Source organism: Alligator mississippiensis, chromosome 15 (assembly GCF_030867095.1).
Source record: "Alligator mississippiensis isolate rAllMis1 chromosome 15, rAllMis1, whole genome shotgun sequence".
Lineage (NCBI taxonomy): Eukaryota > Metazoa > Chordata > Crocodylia > Alligatoridae > Alligator > Alligator mississippiensis.
In genome coordinates this window covers 17,106,383-17,126,380 of record NC_081838.1, presented here as the reverse complement: position 1 = coordinate 17,126,380, position 19,998 = coordinate 17,106,383, and the positions used below count along the sequence as shown (strand labels likewise).

At 53.8% G+C, this 19,998-nt stretch overlaps 1 protein-coding gene across 5 annotated transcripts in view; it reads left to right on the top strand.

Moving 5' to 3' along the window:
- Positions 1–717: 717 nt before the first annotated feature.
- Positions 718–19,998, top strand: part of MEF2D (myocyte enhancer factor 2D) — a 108,985-nt gene continuing 89,704 nt past the window's right edge. For 3 of the 5 annotated variants that reach the window (XM_019484844.2, XM_019484842.2, XM_059718010.1), the window contains exon 1: positions 718–838. The gene's annotated coding sequence lies outside the window, so the exon portion shown is untranslated. The remainder of the gene's footprint in view (positions 839–19,998) is intronic. The other 2 variants (XM_019484847.2, XM_019484846.2) reach the window with 2 other exon arrangements.

Below are 19,998 nucleotides of genomic sequence, written 5' to 3'. Positions count from 1 at the left end.
GGGTCCCAAGGGACCTTCGCAACTTGGCAGAGAACCCAGGTGCCCTCACCCCCCCAGCTCTAACCACTAGCCCCTCCCACCCCCTGGAGGGCACCCAGGCATCCTGCCCCCCTCACCCCAGGGTGGGGGGGTCCCTGCCCCCCCAGCTCTAACCACTAGCCCCTCCCAACCCCTGGAGGGCACCCAGGCGTCCTGCCCCCCTCACCCCAGGGTGGGGGGGGGTCCCTGCCCCCCCCAGCTCTAACCACTAGCCCCTCCCACCCCCTGGAGGGCACCCAGGCATCCTGCCCCCCTCACCCCAGGGTGGGGGGGGTCTCTGCTCCCCCCCAGCTCTAACCATTAGTCCCTCCCACCCCCTGGAGGGCACCCAGGTGTCCTGCCCCGCCTCACCCCAGGGTGGAGGGGTCTCTGCCCCCCCAGCTCTAACCATTAGTCCCTCCCACCCCCTGGAGGGCACCCAGGTGTCCTGCCCCGCCTCACCCCAGGGTGGAGGGGTCTCTGCCCCCCCAGCTCTAACCATTAGTCCCTCCCCCAGCCTGGGAGAGAACCCAGGTGGCCCCCCCCCAGCTCTAACCACTAGCCCCTCCCACCCCCTGGAGGGCACCCAGCCATCCCGAACCCCCCCCCCGGCGGCGGAAGGATCCGGGCCGCGCCGCACCAAGCTGGGGGGGGGGGGGGGTGGCCCATGTTCCCGCCCCCGCGCCCCGCCCCGCCATTGGTCGGCGGCGCCGCCCGTCAGCGCGGAGGCTGCGCCTGGCGCTACGTTGTGTCTGTGCCCGGCGGAGTTACAGTGTAGCGGCGGGAGGAAGCGGGGCCGGGACCCCCAGGCCGGGCGGAGGTGAGGGGCTGCGCGGGGCGGGGGGATGGGGAGGGGGGGTGCAGGGGTCCATGGGGGGGGTTGCTCCCTCTCCAAAACAAGCCAAGATGGTGCAGAGGTGAAGGCAGCTGGGGGGGGGGCAGGCCTGGGGCCATGGGGGGGGCAAGGCAAATAGTGGGGTGGGGGGGGCCGCAGGGTCCTGCCACCCCCAGCCACAAGCTGCCAGTAGGGGCAAAAATATGGTGGAAAGCAAGGTGGGGAGGGTGTTTGAGGGTGCGGGGGCAGCCGCCAGAGGGGCTCCAGGGTGCTCACCCATGTTGTTCGCCTGTTGTTTGGGGGAGGGCGGTTGTGGTGGTGGTGGTGGTGGTGGTGGGGGGGGGGGTTGGTTGACAGCTGAGGTTGTTGCTGAGGGTGACGGGAGGCACTTTGGAGGCTGACATTTAACTGCGGGCTCCAAAATGGTGCAGAGGTGAAGGAGGATCCGTCCTGGGGGGGAGAGTGGCCTCCGGCGGGTGGCGGGGGGAGGAAAGGGGGTGCTGGGTGCCCTGGAGCTGGGCACCGCTCGCTGCAGCTGTTTCTAGGGGCGGCTCCAGAGCAAGGCATGGGGGGGTGGCTTCGTGGGGGTGCGGTGGAGCAGCCCTGGGCACAAGGGGCTGGGCTGGGCCGGCAGGGTCCCCCCGTGTGTCAGGAAGAGCCGTGCCCGGTATGTGGGGCATGGGGCGGGGGCCGAGGGGGCCAGCGTTTGATTGGCAACAGCAGCTTTTCGGAGGGCCGGTGGTAAATAGGGTCCAGGCGCTTCAATGCCTTGGCCGCCTGCCTGCGCGGGGAACTGACAGCTGCGATTGTTTGTTCCTCTCCGGTGGAAATGTCGCTGAAGGCTGGTGGTTGGGGGGGGAAGGAGACACTTCTGCTTGACAGCAGCTGGGCGATGGTGGTGCCCGACTGAAGGGCATGGACCCCTGAGGGCGTGGGGGCTGCGGCCGCTGTCCCTGGCTCCATGTCGGGGTGCAGGCAAGCATGGGGTCATGGCATCTGCCTGGCAAGGAGACCGGAGGTGTTTTTGTGCATCTGGGAGGGTGCAACCCCATCACAGGTGGTAGGAAAGTGGGATCTGGAAGGGGATCAGGGCTTGGCTCTTTATCCACGATGCAGGAGAGCTCTGATAGCTTGCCCCTAGCTTGCAGGTGGTCTTTCTTCTTGCATACCCATGTGCACACACACACACTTGTCCTTTCTGTGTCCCACACGGCGCTGAGAAAAGCCTGGGGTCAGCTGCAAGATGCTGTTTACTTTCTGCCCTCTGTCCAGCTGTCACACAGTTGTCATGTGGGGCCGTGGTGGTCTGTACTTCCCTCTACCTGTTGGGTCAGCTGGGCAGGGTGAGGGGCACGGGTCGCTGGCAGCCAGCAGAGGAAAAGCCCTTTAAAAGCCCCCAGTTTTTCATTAGATAGTCCCTAATTTCTGAGCACCTCCTGCCCTACCAGCATGGCAAGGCCTGGTCTGCCCACCCAGACCTTGTCCTGGCATAAAGCAGGCATCCAGGGGCACTAGTCTCATTCAGATAATTTTTTGCACTAACGTCGAAAGTCAATTTATTCCCCTGTTTGCATGGGGACAGCGGCCAGCACATTTCTGCGGCAGTGGGTCCACACGAGGCGAAGTCATACCCCTTTTGCCATACTGGGATAGCTAACGAGCTGCTGCTTGGCATGGTGTAGACCAGTCCATAATCCGTTTCTTCTCTCTCCAGGCGCTGGAGCTGGCAGTTCTTTCTTTGGCCTGTGTTTGGCGCAGGGCTTGGGGCCTCTGTTCTGCACAGTGCTTTGCTCTGAGCACAGTAGAAGAGGGGGTAGAGGAGGTACTCCTTTGCTGTGGTTGTCTGGTACATTTGCGCTGGTGGGCATAGCTGCAGGAAGGATCGATACCTTTGGTGAACAAGTGAAAGCTGCCCCAGGGTAGGGTTCGGAGCAGGGCCAGGGACCCGCAGGGTTGTTCTCGGGGATCAACCATCACTCTCCAGCACAAGCTTTCAGCTCCTCTTTGCTTGAGTTCCCATAGTTGCTTTGAGAGGACCTGGCAGTGTGAGCCCCCAGGGAGAGCGCTCACACTGCCCCTGCCGCTGCCCTGCAGAATGGCCTCAGGCAAGTCACTTTGCTGCTTCATGCCTCCATTTCCCCCTCAAAACAATACAGTGGGGTTATGGGCACTGACCTGCCCAAGGGATGGCAAGCAAAGGAGCCATGTGAGAGCCAGGGACTTTATTGTCCTTTACTAAATGAGCGAAGCCGAGGTAGGAGATGGTCTCAGAAGTGCCATAAACGGATGCTATTCAGTGTCCCAGTGAATTGGGCAGGGGGGTACCCATGGGGACCTTTTACGCAACTCTAGTAGCATAAAGGAGTCTTGATGTGTAAGGTCTGTTACTGCTGGAGCAAGGGGAAGACCCCTTAGTGGGACGAGGGTGAGGCCTGGAGTCTCAGGTGAATCTCTCTGTAATATGACGACTCGCGTATCGGTTCTTTTCTTGTGCTGTGGCAGCTTGCGGCATCTGCACAGGTCACCTGCTGTCTGGACACAATCCATAGAGGTGCGAGATTAAGGCACTCCATGGGGATTCGGGAGATTTGGATCTATACCTGCCTCTGCCACAGACTCCCCGAGTGGCCTTGGTTGCCTCACTTAGGTTTGCTCTGGACTGCAAAGGACTACCAGTATAACTTGTGGTTAGGCTTAGGGGGTGGTTTTTGCTAGCAGTAAAAGCTTAAGTGGGGATGCTGGGATAGCGGTCTGACTATCACAAGAGGTGCTAGCTGGGTGGCTCAGCATAGACACGGTTCTACTACCAAATCCATGTCTCATGGGGTTGGCTGAAATGGTATATCTCATGGCTTTGTGTGCATGCTAGGAGTCCCGAGTTGGTTTAATACATAGGTATTCTACTGGTAACATGCACCTAAGGTGGACCTGGGGTTTGCTTCCCGGCATGGGATAAGCTCCACTGAGATAAACCCTTTTAGACCATCCTAGCCACATCCACACTGAATAGGTGTGTCCTTTGTGTTAGTCCTAACATCACTCATTGCCGGGGAGGAGGGAGGAACTGGGCACATGTAAAAAGATCTGAATGAATCCCATCTTGCTTTCAACAAGATGTCATTGGAAAAAGTTCCAGTTTCTTTTCCTAGGTGTGCCCCTCTCTTAAATTAAGGGAAGAATCTTTAAAGTGAAAATTAGTATATTCCTGGGTCAGCTTCTGTTGGCTTGGACTGGGCCCCAGGACACATGGGTTCTTCTCATCATGGATCTGCGGTGGACCTGGCACATGATCCTTGGCCATGTCACTTCATACCGGGAGGATGGAAAGCATCTGGATGGTTGGCCCCGGCTAACCACAGCCAAGGGTTGTCTCTGGGCAGGTGCTTTGGGTGTAGGCTCAGGGCCTGATGCTGTCAGCGGAGTCCGTTGTTCTCCAGGCACGTGAATCTGGGCAGGAGGTTTCTGGCCAGAGCTGCATCTCTGCTAGGGAGGAAGGAGGTGAAGTCCGAGCAAAGACGAGGCCTTTTGTGGCTTCCTCAGGAGCTACCAGGTTGAGGTAGAGACTACAGTAGAGCCAAAGGGTTTTTGCAGAAGTAAGTAGGTCAAGGGAACGACGCGCTGCCTTGTCCTTCAGATTTCGCCTCCCGTGTCTGTCATGGGAGCTTCTTAGTGAGATCGGGCCTCGCAGACCTACCCCAAATTCCTGCTCCAGTGGTTCGAAGACCAGCCAAGTGACATCAGAGCGAGTGCAGAGGCTTTGGGCATTGCCCAGTCCTTGTCTTGGCTGGAGCCTTTGGGCATTGTGGCTACTCCAATCCTCCTAAGCTAGGCAGGGCTGAAGGCATGGATATGGATTTGATGCTGGGTCTGGCACTCGCTTCAGATTGTTTTGGGTTTTTGTCAAGCAATTACAAAAGGGTTTTTAAACAGGCTAATCTTCTCCACATTTGTCCATGTTTGGGAGACCCCTCAGCCTCCTTCTTAAGCATGTTTGAGCCGCGGTTTGCTGTGTTCCTGGTAAGATGGATCTGCCAGTCGCTGTCTGTCATCTTTCAGCGGCCCGGCCCTCCCAGTGCCGTTGATGCCAATCCTCTGCTCCAGCCTCAAGGGCTCCATCTTCCCTTTGCGTTTCTCTAGGTTTGCAGCTTTTCTTTGGGTTTCTTCCCTCCCCCTTGCACAGTGGAAAGTTTCTGCAAAGAGTCCTGAGAAATATGTTCCAGTCTCTTGATTCTGGGGGTTGGGCCAGGGCTAAACATTGTAGAGAGGGGCATGTAGGATGCAAGGGGATGATCTGTCTCCCATCTGGTTTGAACTGGGAAGTTTTAATTACTGGCCAGATTTGACCAGATTCTCACAATTCCCTGCCAGGTATTCCACAATGCTCATTGGAAGAGGCACAACTTGGCGGTTTGACTTTTACACAGCGCCGGGCACTCTGGCATCTAGCCGAGCTGCACTGCAAATAGCAATCGGTCCATAATCCTTTGCAGTGATTTCCCACGGGGCTGTGCATGTGGAGGGTGGTGGGAGGCTTACCCCTCCCCCCCTGCGCTGCTCCTGTAGCTGGTACAGCGGGGGGGGGGGGGGGGGGGGGGGGGGTTGCCACCCGCCCACGCAGGCAACCGAGGTGTGAAGGCATGGTGCTGATGGAGGCGTGCTGGGGGTGTTGTGCTAGCAGGCATTTGCTGTGGGGAAGCATCTAATGCTAGGGACATTCCCCACAGCTCCAGCTTGCATTGGGGAAATGGGTCAGGTCTAGGAAGGACTTAGGGGCTGGCAGTGGTGAGTTTCGGCATCCTAGCCGAAGCATCCCAGCCTGAACCTTGCAGGAACCCAAATACCAGAGGTGCTGCAGTTTGTGGTGTGAAGGTTCCCTGTGCCCTGTGCTCAGGAGAGGGCAGGGTCCTGATCAGGATCCAGGAATTGGGTGCTCCCTGGCTGCTGTACTCTGGAGGGATGATATGGTATACGTTCCCAGAGCACGCAGACGGCATCAGGCTCTGTGCACAATGCAGTAGCAGCCTGGTTTGCAAGGCAAGTGCTGTACAAAATAGTGGGGAGACATATTCTATCCACGAACAGGTGGGGAAACCAAAGGCGGTGATGGGATGAACGGCAGAACAACCTGTGCCTCTCTGGCTTGGGGAGAGCAGGTCGTCAGCATCCTCATGACAGTCACTGGGGTGATCTTACACCATGTCGCTGCTCCAGGTCTGGGAAACCTGGGAGCTGAAGTTAACACAGGCTGCTGGGCTTAGCTTTGCCCCCTAGCTGGCGGAAGCTGATAAAAGCCCATTGACCTGTGTGCATCATCACTGCCGATTTACATCCTCAGAAGAGCTGTCTGCTGCAGGACCAGCTGAAGTATGAGGAGACAATCCACTTGCAAAGCCTGCAGGTCTCAGGGCATTCTCAGGGCTGTGGGCCACAAATCCTGCTTGTTCCCTGCAACGGGTGTGAGACAAGCTGCATCCTGCTTTGTGGTCTAGGGAGGATTAATCCACAGTCTTAGTAGTGCACGGGAGATATTGTGATTGCTGATTGTGTTGTTGTGGCATGGAGGAAACTGAGCCGTGGACCTAGGCCCTCCTTGTGTTAGGGACTGTACAAACCCAGAGGGCTCCCTGCCCTCCTGGGATAAGTCATGGGCGGCCACGGTGGTGGTAACGCATCAGCTGAAGGTGTTGGGGCCAGTATAGAAATAGCAAAGGATGGAACTTTTTATAATGCCAACGCTTCGCAGGCGAGGCCTTGATCTTAGCCAAGAGCCTCCGGGTGCAGAGTCCAGGACTCCTGGGTTCCTGGATGTGCACTCTTAACCCCTGGACCTGGCCCCCTTTCCAGAGCTGGGTAATTAGGCGGGCGTTCCCACTGGAAAGGAGGCCGGTGTGGCTCCCGGCACGTGATGGTCGTGAAAGCTGCCTCAACACACCTACCGGTCAACGTGACAGGGCTGTAATTTAACTTGTCTCCAAGCTGCTTATTACATGCAGATCCGCGACAACGCCCCTGAACACAGAAACCGGCTTCTTGTCTGAGTCGCAGCCCTGGGGTTAGCAAAGAAACCGGCTCTGGCTCTTCAGGAAAGCCTCACGGGCTTGTTCTGCCCCTGGCTGATGCTGCAGGAGGAGGTTACTCCAGATCTCACCCCAGTGTTGGGGCCCATATGTGGGGCTTGCAGTGAGTGTTAAGACTCCCTTCCTTGGGGCTTGTCCCTGCCTTCTGATGGTCACAGTCTCTTTGGTGCTTTCGAATCCATGATTGGGTCCTTGTTTTAGGTTTTCCAAGGGGGCTATGCTCATTATACTGGAGAGTTTTCACCCTGAAACACTTGCGGTGTAACTAGGCCAAGCCAATAAGGATGATTAGTCTTGTTCAGAGATGTGACCAAGGTTGACCAGAGAGTTGGTGGCAGAGCCAGCTATTAAACCCAGGTTTTGGTGTGCTAGTTTTCACTACAAGGTCAGGCTGCTGTTGAGCTGCGTTTATGGCATGAGCTGCATTTATGCCATACACTGAGGCCTTCCAAACTCTCTGCGTGTGAGCAAGTGTTTAGTTTTGGCAGAAATATGCACAGTGGTGGCTTGGTCAAAGGATTCTGTGTAGGGCAAGGCATTGTAAGCCTCTAAAAGATGTATTGTATACTGCTGTCACAGATGCTTTCTGGAGGTCTGGCATTGGGGCGAGATGTCTGGGAGAGGAAATTGTCTGTATGATGTTTGCAACCACCTCTGCCCTAGGACTGGCTGCCTCTGTGTTAATAAAACAAGCGAGGCTGGGAATAGATCCAGGCTCCTCGATCTGGAAACTGATGTGAGGCAGTCAACAGGGGAGTAATGCTAGTATTGGAAAGGGACACCAGCATTGGAAGAAGGGCTTGCCACATTTCAGGAGCAGAGGCCCTCTGATAAAAGGCACGCTGGGGTTAGAAAGTGGCCTGCACACTGGGAGGCAGATGCTGGAGAGACAATAGGTTTCAAGAGGAGGAGGTAATGATGATGTTCCCAGCTGTACGTGTAGATCGAGGCCTATATTGTTGTATGCTGACCTTGGTGAATCACTCACTAGAGAAAAGAGACAGTAAGTTCCTTGTAGGAGGAATGAGGCTTTCTCAAGATCCTTGCTCTGCTCATAGTCCTGGCAAAAGGAGAAGGTGCCAGCCAGCTCATTGCCTTGCCAGGGGCTACAGTCTTGCAGGGCACTCCAAGCTTGATCGCCGCTTTCTTGCTCCAAATCTGTTCTACAAGCAAGTATTTTCTTACATAAAACGTGCCCCAGAATATAATATGCTTTTTTTTTTTTTTTTTTGAGAGGAAGAAAAAAAGACCTTTCCTTGTAAGAAGTAACTAAGTAGCAGCAGGAGGGAGCCCAGCCTACACTCTCTTCTGCTCCCCGTGGGTCACTTTTGCCTCTAACTGGCAGACCCTGCTCTTGCTGTATTTCTTGCACATAATGTGCATGGCAATTTCCGGCTGCTGTTTTATGAGGGGAGGAAGCAGGGCATGTTGTATACTGGACAATACAGCCATTTTGATAACAGGAAATTGGATAGGGTCAGCATGTTCCCAAGCTCTGGTGCATGGCATTGAAGGTGTTTGGAGCTCTCCTGGTCCAGCCTGAATCTCAGCCCAGCTAGCATGATCTCCCAGACCTCTCACCTCCCTCTCCTGGATGGCAGTTTCCTCCTTGTCCTGTCCCCTGCGAGAGCAATTGATGGCCATTCTGTATTGTCAGTGGTCCCTCAAAATTGAGGATGACGTCCGTCAGGCTTGATGGGTCCTCATGCGACTGAGGAGCCCAATTCTGGGCTCCTGAGACCATCCCGTAACACCCCTTTGTGTGAGCAAATCCCACTGTAGCCTTCTCTGCTGCAGACTAATGGATGCCACCCCTTCCACCCTGTGTTGAATGTTAGGCAGATCTTGTCAGATGCTGTTTTATTCTTGGATGTAGATGGAGAGAGCGGGTGGCCTGAAACCTGGGGAACCCATGTTGAATTGGTGTCTGAATCATGCCATCTCCCTGCACTGGATTTTTGATGCTCCAAAGCAGACCTGGATCTGCCTGGCAGCTCTGTACTCTTTCAGCAGCTAAATAAGGGTGTCTAAAAGCCCCATGGCATGTCTTGCTAGGAGATATCAGGCCATGCTTGCATGGAGTCTGGTTCCCAGGGTACGGGTGAGATTTAGGCCTATTTTCTTTCTAGGAGTCAAGTCCACTACCTCAAAACATGAGCTTGGCCTTCCCCAACCCTCACCCAGCCACCCTGCCTCTATTCTCGCAGCTATCTACATGGAAAGCTGTCTTTTCTCTACCCGCTGGTTCAAAAATATCCAGAGCCCCATCCAAGAGCTGCTGCCAAGACTCCTAGCGGAGTGTCGCTCCCGCGCCGCTTTGCAGAAATCTGTCGCCTTCGTCTCCAGCAGGGAAAGTGTATGTATGTGTGTGTGGGGAGGTGTTTCTTGGAGCCCCTTGCTTTTTAAAATAGAATAGGAACAAATGGGCTTGCCTCTTGGCCCCTGTCACTGGGAGCTGGCGTATCTCTCCGTGTGCCCTTTGCTAACCGGCTGGCGTGACTCTCAGGGTGGGGCTCTGGATAAAATTTAGCTGGGAATGTCTATGTTGGGAGCTTCACTGGCCGGCACCTGGGGTAGCCACTGTGTCGCTGGATCCGCACTTGCTGGCACTGTATGGACTCAGCTACATGGCCTCTGATTCCTGAGACCTGGCAGGGTAAGTCTGCCACCTAAATGTGGTTCCTAGTCCTTTTCCCCTGGGCTGGTGGAGGGACAGAGAAGGGTCCACGCTGCAGGCTAACCCTGGGGCATGCTCCCCAGAGAGGCAGGGCTTGATTATCCCTCCCTGACCCCCCCCCCCCCCCCCCCCCCGTTGCAGTCCCAGCCATGCATGGGTGCAGAAGGAAGAGGATCACTCGGAAGAGGTGCACAAGCCTGTGGGAGGCATTGGGCAGCAGGGAATCGGGCCCCCAGCACAGACTGGTGCTGGGTGGGGCGAGGGGGGGGAAGCCATGCACCTATGCCAAGCCCCTCTAATCTGGGTGCTTGCACCACGGCTGCTGATCCCATTGGAGATTTGGGGGGGGAGACTGTCTTCTCCGAGCCGTCATTATTTTGGGTGGCTTAGACTTAAAAGGAACATTATCCTTGCTAAAACATAAGCCGAGCCTCCTACATGTTACGGTACAGCAGCTCCAAGCTGGCACGGCCAGCGGGTGGGAGAACGGAGTGCGCAAGCTGATTGCTCCCTCTTCTCCATCCTTCCTCATGTTCCCCCCCTCCCGCCCCCCGTATCTGACTGTCAGCAGTGGGATGTGAGTCACTGGGTGCAGGTGGGTTGGAGGGGGAGATGTGAGATGGCAGTGGCCAGGTGGGGATCTCTGGGCCTGGGGGATGGAGTAGCCCCTTGGGATGACCCCTCCATGCTGCCTGCTAAGAGGGAAGAGGGGGGGTGTGTGTGTGTGTGTGTGTGTGTGTGTGTGTGTGTGTGTAGGCCCCACTGACTCAAGTTGGACCCTAAGGGCATAATGCATTTTGTGGTGGCATGAGGGACTGGAAGCACCTCTCCCTGCCATCTAGAGCCACATCTACTCCCCTTTTGCGCTACTCATATCTGACCTTTCGCTTGCCCCCAGCGCAGTGTCCCAATAGAGAGGGGGTAGGGCTGACGTAGGCATCCTGTTGCCAATGCCCGGTGCCCCACAGTCTTGAGTTTGGCTTAAACATTATGAGATTTACAATGCATCCCAAAGGGACGTCCCTTCTAGCTTTGAAACCTTGGGGATTCATAGCTTTGCAAGAGCAGAGGGGACACTGGATCCCAGGCTTGTAACCCTCCGGGCCTTAAGTTTCCTTTTCCTTTTTCCCCCGAACACAAGCAGCAATTTTCTTGTGCTCACGGGACTCTGGGAAGCGGGGATTGAGGAGAAATGGACATTCTCCCGGCCTTGCAGCCGAATTGAGAGACCTGGACCTTGCATTCCTTCAGAAAGCCCCAGGGGACCGTCTGGTATTAACGGCTGAGATATTAGAAGCTGTCTCAGTTTCAGGGGGATATTGGGGGGGGGGGAACAAGAGAAGGACCCCGAGGCATTTGAAGATGCCAGAAGGGGTTACATTTAAACCCAAGGATAGAAGGCAGCAGTGTAAAGGTTGTAGAGTTCAGGAGCTTAGCAGAGTTGCAGAGAATGGGAGAGGCATCTGCATAAGGAGCCAATCAAGAGTTCCACAAGAGTTGTCCGTGCTTCTGGGCATGCCCCAGCTTCACACAGCTGGGGGTCAGGAAGGACCTTCCCTTTATGGGGGGGAAGGTTTTTCCTCTCCCCACGCTCGGTGAAAAGAACAATGGAACATCGGTTCCTCTGCCCTTGGTGTGTAGCAGGTCCCTGGTGAGGTGAGGAGGGTGCTTTGCATGTATTCTTAATGTGATGCTATATGTGTACTGATTTGCGGTGCCTTTTTGTTATGCAAATGCTGCTTGGGGATGTTTTTGAGTAGAGGCAGCAGCTCAGGACACTCCTAAAAGTGATGCAGGTGCTGCCTTCCCCCACACTGATCGACGTCCTAGGCCCTTGCCACTCTTGTAAATAGGTGTCTCTCATTTGCTGCCCGTGGGGCCCTGTGCTCGACCATCCGCTCCCAGGTGCTGCATGTCAGACCAGAGGCCCATTTTCTCCCCTCGTGCCTGTTGCAAGGGCACATGAGCGGGGGCGGCTTGGGTTGGGGGAGTTTGCAGCATCCCAGGGGCTTTCTGGCTTCCTCCAGGGCTCAGTGAAGGGGTGGGGGCAGCCAATGAACAGGGCAAAGGACACGTGCGTGGCTTTGAAGCAAGGTCACGGGCCGTTAGGCCGTGTTTACGATGGGTCTCATTTTTTACGTGAATACCAAACTGCTGTTCTGCCTGATACCCGTGCACCTCCACCCAGTCACGGTGGTGGGAACTGCCTTAGCTTGAGCTCACATGACCTGCGCAGGGTGTGCTGGTGCCCAGGGTGCATTGTTGCCTGAACTCTGTGCTTCAACGGCTGGGGCATGTGGGCCTGAATTACACTGGCTTGTCTCCTACGTGGTTAAAGAGAAGGCTGCAGTGTTGTCCGGTGGATAGGCTGTGGGGTCCTAAACTGTGGGGTGACAAGGGGGATTGGTTTGAACTGGTAGCGTCCACAGAGGCTATTGTCTGGTGCAGCTTTGCATGTGAAACCAGCTGCCCCCCCAGTATATCCACTGTTTTTCCCCTACTTTTAAAGGATTTTGATATTCAGCTTCCCTTAATTACAGTGCAGGCTCAATCCTCCAGTGCATTCCAGCGGCTGCGGGTGTCTTGTCTACAGCAAGGCTCCTGCTGCCCTGGTATCTGTTGATGCCTTGGGTCTTCCTCTTTCGCCTGGGAGCTGGTCTAGTCTGTGACCCTCCTCGCACTGGTAAGAGGCGGATGGATCCCGGGCTGTTCCCCCCTGGAGGGACTGGTTCAGGGATTCTGCACATGTTTCTTTCCACCTCTTGTTAAAGCAAAGATCCTTTATTAGGTGCAGCCTCACCGCCCAGGGCCTGATCCCTGCCCCAAAGAGGTACCTGATCAAATGGAGCAGGGAAAGAAGTATTACAGGCTGGCATGCTGACACCCAAGGAGCCTGTGGGCCTGGCTGATGCCTTCACACCAAAGCCATCACCTGTCTTATGTGGCTTAAACCAAAAGCTGATGCAGGTCATCATGTCCCAACCCCCCCCCCCCCCCCCCCCCCCCCCCGTGCTACCCATCCATTCCCCTGCTCTGGAATCTCTACTGCTGAAATTATAGCATCCCAGGCATCTCCATGGCAACGCATAGGGATGGATTTAAAAAAAATGAACCAAAAAAAGAAAAAGAGCCTGTAGGATTATGACTTCACGGAAGGATCAAGTTGGAGCTGAATCTGGGTCACGGTGGGAGGATGCTTTTCCTCCTCTGTATCTTCCGTAATTCCTAATGCCATCTTGGCAGCATGGCAGGCTCTTGGCAAGGGACAGGGGCAGGGATATTCAGCCCATAGATTGTGCTTTCAAAGCTGAGCTCATTCACCTTTCCCACCATGCGGCGAGGCTGGGATTGGCAGGGGCTGGGAGGATGCATTTGCACATGTTCATCCATGCATTCATACACATGCACATGCGTGTGTGTGTGTGTACATGTGAGATTGGCCATGGAGGCAAAGCTTTTCAGCTGTGTGTCATGGACCCTGTGCAACCATGGGATTTTCTTCCGCTCAGGGAGCAGGGAGCCGAGCTCTTCCAGTACGAAGAGGTCAGCTGCTGAAGGGGACCTGTAGGGTCAGGGGGCAGCTCCAAACCAGTGCCCTGGCCTGCTGCCTCCTAGCCCAGCTCTACAGCCATTGCATCCATTCTCCTGAGCCACCGCCCTATGTTTTAGGCTATTTTGACAAACATGGAAACACCCTCCCTGGGGTGCGTGAATGAGGTGCATGAATGAGAGCTTGTTCCGCTCTCTAGGCATAAACCCCAGGAAAAAACATACTGAGTAAGCTCCACATTCCCACCAGAAACCTTGGATCTTTACACAAAACCCCTTCTCCCGTGCACGCGGGCTTGGCCAGAGTCACAGAAACACTTTTTTTCTTGGCCTTTGCAGTTTGTACATGGCGAGTTTTTGGTTTTTTTTCTTTTTTTCCCCTTGTCCCCCAAAATAAACATTTTTTTTTCCACACCCCCAGAGCCGCTGCTGATCGTGGCAGGAAGCCCAGACTCGGTAAGAACGCGGCAGCATCCAGCCTGGGTTTTCAGTCCTCGGGGGATAGCAAGGGAGGGGCATTATATCTTTCGTAGAGATTTATAGACTTTCCCACCAGCAGGGACCAGCAGATTGCCGGACCAGGCAGCCCACTTCCTCAGTAATTTTCCAATACTGCTTTTTTCTTTTCATTGCTCTTTTGCTTCTTTTATTTTAAACCTTTGGCTGCTTCTTGTCCAGAGACTTCTATGATGAAACCAGTTGATACAAGATGGGAAAACTGTGTCCCCCCAGGTATTGGCAGGCACGACAGGATGAGAATCTTCCACATAGATGTCTCGAACGACCTGGGCTGGGCACATCGCCTTGGTGGTCAGCTTTGGGGGAGAGTAGGAGTGGGTTGCGGGGTCCCGATGATATAGCTATGTTTGTGCTGTCTTTGCTGCTTTAATATAACCCACGTGGGACTTCTGGGCCTTGAGCGCCCTATCTATACGAGTCACAGATCCACCTGGCCTTCATATCTCTTAGATCTCCTAGTGGGAACTCCAGATCTCCTTGTGTGACCTCCAAAATACTGGAGGCCATCAAGTTCCCCCTACTTCCCTTCAACAACTTGCGCTGGACAGAGGCTGCTGTTCCAGAAAGCCGCTTGGCTTTGCTCATCAAGGAATGACGGACCTGCCATTTCCCTTGGTAGTCAGTAAAAATTGCTCCTGATTGTAAATGGGGGCTGTGATTAGGGCCATGGCCCTGGAGTACAGCGATACGGCTCATCAGGCCCTGCGGCCACTGCTCTCAGGGCTGCCTTTGCTGTGTGTTTCTCTGCCTGACCCTGAGTTCCTTTGGCGTTGAACTCTGAATTCTCCAAATTTGCTGCACTGCTCCTTTCTCAGCTATTGCAGGCAGGAAGGATTTAAGGCACGGGCCGATTCTAGCTTATTTTGGCTTTCGGATGGGGGTGAGGTTGTCTGTATCTGCTCATAAACTCTGCTTGCTGGAGGAAACCTGTGGAACAATGAGTCGGTGCTTGAGTGTCCATCGGCGGTGGAGTCACCGCCCTAGATGGTCGAGGCAGGTGAGAGATCATGTTCTTCTCCAAGCTGCCCTGGCTGCTTAAAGAGGCTTAACACTGGGTGTCCCAAATTCACTTCCCTGTCAAGGCTCCTAGTAGCATGGAAAGGCCTTGGCATATGTCAGAGTAAGAGAGGATGTGTGGGGTGCTACCCGTTCACCTTGACGGATAGAGGAGTGAGGCATCCAGAAGCAAGAGACGCCTCCTATTTTCATGGCAGCCTGGATTTTTTGATGCTCAGAGCCTGCAGGTGATGTCACCTTCCCCCAAGAGCAGTATCCCCAACCAGCAAGGATGGGATCTGGAGACATTTAAAAACCCAGTCATCGGCCCCGGGGCTCCAGAGAGTCGAACCCCCATCTCCAGCACAAATGCTACCCCTCTGTGAAGGGATAGCCATATGCCCTGGAGCAGGCCGGCCCCATGTTCCCAGCACTCGGAGGAGAGGTAGAGTCTGCCTTTTTTTAATTTTTCCTTTTGGATTTAAAAATAGCAACCACGTCTGCCAGGCAGCAATCCCTGGAGAGCGGATTCCAGCGGTATGGGCTGTGGGGGGGGCGTGCATTGAAAGGCTCTGTGTTTGGGAAGCTTGTTAGAGGGAAGCAGACCAGTCCCAGGTCCTGGCCAGTGCTTGCAGAAACGCATGGGAAGTGCTAGTCAGGGGATGGAGGAGGAGCAGGGGTGCTAGGGGAGCTCTCCCTGCTGGATGGGGTGCAAAGGCAGCCTGTATTTTTTTTATTTTTATTTTTTTTATCCTCCTCTCTGCTATTCGGTGAGAGGCATTGGCGTGACTGCAGCAGCAGGATGCAGCCGTGCTTGGAGCTGCCCGGGTGCCAATGAGAGACTGTCCCTGCCCATAAGATCGCAGACAAAGAGGAGGCAAGTGCCAGGAGCCGGGGAGGTGCGGTAACAGGGCTGTGGGTGTGCAGGGAGGCTTGGGACTCAAGTGTGAAGGACCCAGAGAATTAATTGCAGCATTAAAGTGATGTCAGGACATGACCCTGAACCCCATGGAGGGGTTTTGGGTGAATTGGTTGCTACTGCGTTAGCAATAGGCTTGATTTTTTTTTAATTTTTTTTTCGAGTTCAGAGGTTGTAGTAGAGGCTCTGTAGATGACACCATCATTGAGATCGTTACCTGGAGGGGCCATGGGGAGCGACGATGGCATTCCTACCCTGTACTGGCTAATGGGGGGCAGTAAGCCAGCAGCTGGCAGTGCTGGTCCAACTGCTTGGTGTTTGACAGGATTCAGTCGAAGTTCCTCGTGTTTTTGTTGTTTTCCCTTCTGCATCTGGTTTTCTCAAGATTTGCTTCTGGGGACACTCCGTTCTGAGATTTGATGAGATAAAGGCGAGCGGCCTGCGAACCCAATTCCAACCAGCTCCTTATTTATACCTCCTTGTGCGTCACCAGTAAACAGCTGGATCTGCTCCAAACATCTTCATTGGATTTATTTTCTAGGCTCTGACATGGATGTTTTCATATTCCCTCCCGTCTCTCTGAACTGCCCCACCTTCCTTTCCAGGCCTCTGTTATTTCTGATTTTGCTGAAATTAGGTTCCTTTGAAAAGCTCCTCCTCCTAAGCTAATCACACGCCCAAGCTTCATATTATCAAATCCAAATAGTGAATCTCCCTAGTATCTAGCAGGATTTTATTTCCCCCTTGTAAACTGCCAGTGTCCAGATTCATATGATGACGTGAGAAGCTCAGCTTTCCTTTTCGAAGAGCCAGTTTCTTGCCTTTACAGTTGCAAACAATAGCTGGATCATATGGCCCCATTAGAGATCTTATGATTTCTTTTTGCAGATGGGGGACCTGGCTCAGCAGTTCTGGATGTTTGGGGTGGGGAACATGCTTGTGAACCCTTTGAGGCTGGCACTGTGGCTTTTTTTTTTTTTTTTTTTATTTGTACAGCTTCCAGCAGCCTGGGGCCAAAGGTCAGGGCCTGTGATTCGGACATCCTAGACATGACAGCAGTGCAAATAAATGGTCTCAGTGAATGAAGGGTGCCTGATTTGAAGCCCCTTTTGAAGGTGCTGGATGGGAGGGTACTTTGCAGCTCAGGCCTTGGAAACAGCCTCTGACAAGGGAGCTACGTGAAATCACAACTGAGATGATCACAAGTGAGTGCAGGGGTGCAACTGTTGTGCTGGGCGGCTGGCAACTGGGGCTTCTCCCCTGCCGGTCAATCCTTATGGAAAATGTTTGACAACTAAACCCAGCCTTAATCTTTCTAAACTGCCTTTGACTAATCCTTTGTTCGGATCTGGTTGGGAGCTTGTTATCCAGTTAGGGGGGAGATGACGCCTGCCCTTAACACCTGCAGAATGAAGGTATCGGGCATATTCATTTGTGTTGGGGGGGATTGCGTTCACTTAGGTGATTCAGATGCTTTCCCCATCCTTCGTGGTAGCGGGTGTCTGAGATGACTCCTATGTGCCCCAGAGGACCAGAAATGGAAGGGAAGTGTCCCTCCCCCCTGTGACTCTGAGCGACCAGACCTCTTCAGCCCAATGTTCGCAGGGGTGTTGAAAACCTCCTGTGGATTTGCACTTTCCTTCAAGTTGGGAAGAATATTTATAAGGTGAGAGACGGGGCGTCTCAGTGGCGCGAGCACTGGAGTAGGAGTCGGGACACCTGGGTTCTATTTGCGACTCTGTCTCTGCAAGTCATTTCTGTCTCCTTTGGCTCCCTTTCTCTGGCCCACCGAGAGGGCAGACTGTGGGGGGGACCAGCGCTGTCATTCGTGCTTGGAGAATGTGGGGGTCTGACCCATGTTAAGCTAACCCGAGGTAAAAGGCAGCTGAGACTTTATGTGCTTAACTAGTTGGGGGGAGAACCGAGAAGCTGTCTTGCTGGCCTAGTCTGTGTGATAGCGACAGCTGCCTTTTTGCTCAGACTAAGGTTTTAACCTGGGTGTATTAACCCAGATTAGCTGGAAGACAAGCGTTAAAGCCCTTGTGCACTACAAGAAGGACCTATAGACCAGTCCCCTCCTTGAAGGCCCTTCCCTCCACCCTGAGTGAGAATCACTTGCCCCTTGGATGTTTTTCCACTGAGATGAAGTTTGCCGATGGGCGACAGGGCTGGCTAGCTGCTGGTTGCCAACTTGAGGCTGGATCTGGCCAGTTTAGATAATCTACTACTGGAGAGGGGACCTAGTCTGGATGATGAATTCAGGCTCTCAAGGGGCATTGGATCTGACATGCAGAGCTGGGGTGGAGAGCTTGCAAACACCCGCACACGGGCTGGCAGTGCTTGTAGAGTAAAAGGCTCTTTTATGTCACGCCAGCAAATAAAGGGGCCTTCATGTCTGGGGTCGTCAGACCCTGGCTGGCTGTGGGATGTCTTCTCTAGGACTAAATGAATGCCCTTCCTGCTTTGAATAGCTGCCATAAAACCCTCTTCATCAGAGGATTTTGGAAGCCTGGCCTGAGAGGGAATCAGCATCTCAATCCTCATGTTGCAGCTTGGGGAAACTGAGGCATGGAGGCTAAGTGTGAGGTCACATGGCAGAACAGAACCCCGGGGCTCTAGTCTCAATCATGTCACCCCCTGGCTGGTGACAGATCATTAGTTGGGCCCTGGAAACTTGTGAGATCGTCTGAAAAAAGACACATTTGTGAGGCTGATAGAGGCATTAAGCAGAATTCTTTCTGCTTGCCTTTCATGGTCACCTCTTCCAAGCCTTTCTTTGTGGTTACAAAAGCTATAAACTTATTTTCTTCTAAAGAATAACCTGGCTTTTTGCATTGTCATGCAAATTCAGGAGATGGGGCTGCCCATAAAGCAGTCACCGCTGTGAGACTCCTGTTCAAAGCACAGGAATTGGTTACTTGGGCTCACCTGTCTCTTTGCAGCTGGAATGTCATTTGTTCTGGGAGAAACCGTTTCATCATGATCGTTCTGACATCCATGTCCCTTGTCTTGGGACAAACCCTTAAAAGATTCACGGGATAAGAAGTGCTAACAGGTTATCTTGGGATATGGCAAAGTGCACCTGTCCAGTTATCCTGGGATTGTGTCATTGAATCAAGAGCAGAAAAGCGGCTCTGTAATCAGCCATTTACTAAACCCTGATGAGAAGGGTGATGTGTGCGCCTGACAATCCTGGGATATTTCTGCTCTGGGACAAACCCAGGTACAATTAGTCTAGGAATTAAATGCAACACTTGTTCCTAGCCTGACGGGTACAAAATGACAGCCTGGCTGTTCTTTTCTTCCGCAATAGCTTTACGCAGCTCTGATGGTAGCAAGGTGCTGGGGAGCAATCCCAGTTCTTGTTGGGTATCAAAGCCACCTTAGCAGATCTGAGAATCGGGGCCCAGAGGCAGGAGAAGCAGCCCCTTACTTTGGGCTTGGGCATCTCCTGGCATCCCTTTCCTCTGCAGTGCTTTTTGCACCTCCAGGCTGGGAGAACCGAGGGCTGTGCCTCTGCTTCGTGCGCATGTGAAGACAGTCCTTTTCGACTGCATCTCGTCTCTTTTCCTCTTCCATAATTAACTTTGGCTCCCTGCCACCATATACTGTACAATCCTGGAAAGAGGTCATGGTTCCTTCTGAAATTCCTGGGAACAGAGCTCCGTCCACAGCTGGGAAAGCCAGTGGCGTGTTCGAGGAGAGAAGTGGGCGGATGCAGACTGCTTCCAGCAGGAACGGAGGGGACCCTGCTTGGAGAAGTTGCCCCCAATGTTTCTGGAAGGAACCAGTGAAAAAAAAGGCTGCGATCTGGTTTGGTCTGTCAGAGAGGCTGAAATCCTCACCCGCTTTCAGCTGGCCCTGAATGCCGGAGAAGGGAGTGGCTCTGTCTGCGTAGCTCTCGCACCCTAGCGTGAATTGTTGGCTGCATTGGGTTTATTTTGTTTCTGGCCTCTGATTTTGGGAGAGTGGAAACTGGCACCAGCACAGGGTTGATTCTTATTGGCACTGAGGCATCTGTGCATGGTGGAGGGGATTTAGGAGCTTTTTATGCCTGCTTTGTGCTGGCAGAGACAAGGGGGCATCAAGTCCAGTGGGGTGGCTCACATGGCTGGTGTTGTGCTAGATTTCTCTTTGCACCACTCCAGCAGTGTGTTCTAGTGGCTAGAACACTGGACTAGACCTTGGCAGGTGGTGATCTTAGTCCCCCCCCAGCCCTCGCAACTCACTTCCTCTTTGTGGGCCTGTTTCTCCACCAGTAAAATGGGTATGATGACCTAGTAAAGCTCTTGGAGATTTACAGTGACAAATGCCAGATATGAAGCAGAGTTGTGCGATACAGAGCAGGTGTCACTGCAATTTTATGCCTATTCATCTCCTAATGTCGTGTAGGACTTCACCCAAAGCC